The sequence below is a fragment of the Gymnoscopelus microlampas genome (genome assembly GCF_963454915.1).
Source record: "Gymnoscopelus microlampas genome assembly, chromosome: 7".
NCBI lineage: Eukaryota > Metazoa > Chordata > Actinopteri > Myctophiformes > Myctophidae > Gymnoscopelus > Gymnoscopelus microlampas.
Window position 1 is genome coordinate 51,866,950 of NC_139944.1, and position 2,069 is coordinate 51,869,018.

The following is a 2,069-nucleotide window of genomic DNA, read 5'->3' on the forward strand; positions in this document are numbered from 1 at the left end:
ACTTTCCTCTTCTACCCTGGATTTGAACCCCAGGTTTCCTGCGCATGTGCTGACATTTTTTACCATTGAGCTAATAGAGCCTGGTCTGCTTGATCAGGGGATAAATTGAATCTTGACTATCAGGTCAAAATTCATGTCAGATCCTGTGTCTATAGGTGAGACATGACCTTTTTTTTTTTAAAGATTTATTATTTTTTATTTATATATTTTATTTATTATTATTTATTTATGCCTTTATTTGACAGGACAGTAGGCTGACAGCAAATGTGTTGACTGCAGTGGTCTTCAACAGGGGGTCTGGGACCCCTAGGGGGTCCTCAGAGTTACTGCAGGGGGGCCACAAAATCTTTGTGTGATAGGATTTTTTTTGGTTTGTTTTTACATCAACCACTTCAACCATAAAATCCATATTCTGTGGGGAACATTAGCCGAAAATAGCCGATCTACAACCTCACAACGCCTCGTGCTGCGAGGTGTTGTGAGCTTGTAGATCGGCTATTTTCGGTGTAGAGGGGGAAAAAAAAGTAGATCAAGTACAGAGCCAACGATCAAGATGACCAAGTATTGAGGGTTAATAAGTGAAATGAACAAAAAACATCGGTTCACACAACACTGATGAAATCTATGAAAAGGTTTAATCTGCAACACAACTTCATACAATATGTAGTGGGCCCGGGGGTCCCTGCTTCATCTCTCTCTCAGCTAGTGGGTCCTTGGCCTGAAAAGGTTGAAGACCCCATGGTGTAGAGAGATGGGGGGGGTTGACACACAGCGAAGGTCGTCGAGATCCGGAAACGAACCCTCGACACTCAGCCAGGCTGAATTACCAGCCTAGGTACCCACACGGTTACGCCAACCGTCCAGGCCGAGACATGACCTTTGACACGATGTAAAGGTCGATAAAATAGAAGAGCGGGGAGACAAAATACAACCACCCCAAGAGTATAAGTTATATTGTATCAACATACTCTACCATACAGATTGGACAAAATTACATTTTAGTCAATAAAGAAAAGTTACATAGTGGCACTTTATCTCCTGTGGAACATTAACTCCCTTTGCTCTTTAAATATAGGCTACGGTAAATTGATATATTAATATAAGGTATTCTTCTAAGGTAAAAATCTATTTTAACAGCAAGATGACATTAAATAAACACAATGTGTAAATGTGTAAAAGAAAACAAAAAAAAAAGAACGTGACCTATGAGTTTTCACGCTTTACACGTGAAAACATCGTCATGGTTGTTTGTGTATAAATGGTGACAGGTTGGAAAGTTATTAAGATTTCCCATTCGAAAAAGAACACATACAAAACCACATAAAATCCCCCCCGGAGGTCCCTCCAACCACACAACTTGTAGAGAGAACTGAATTAAACTGATATAAACTCAACGGAACTTTCGGTTTCTTTCTTGTTTCCTGTTTTCTGTGTGATTCCTTTCACATGCCCACTCTTGTCAGAGAGAAATGCTAATGATGTTGCTGGAGTAGCCTACACACACTGAATGACTACACACAGGGCAACACAGGGACCATGTGCAATATTAAACATACTTAAATTTGAAGTATTACAGTGGTGGAAGAAGTACTCAGATATTATATAAGTAAAAGTAACAATACCACAATATAAAAATACACTGTTACAAGTAAAAGGCCTGTGTTCAAAATGTTTCTTGAGTAAAAGTACAAAAGTATTGGCATCAAAATATACATAAAGTACCAAAATTAAGAGTAACAATGTTTGAAAATAGCAGATCTACAAGCTTACAACGCGTCGCCATGCGACGCGTTGTGAGCTTGTAGATCGGCTATTTTCAAATAGCCTATGTATGAAATAGGGCTAAAGTGGTTAATGTATGTTTTACAATATATTAATTTATATCTGCAAAGTAACTAGTAACTAAAGTTATCAAATAACTGTAGTGGAGTAAAAGTACAATATTTGCCTCTGAGATGTAGTGGAGGAGTAGAAGTAAAAGTATTGCAATTTGGAAATACTCTAGGAAAGTAAAAAGTAACTAAACGTTGTACTTAAGTACAGTACTTAAGTACATGTACTTAGTTACT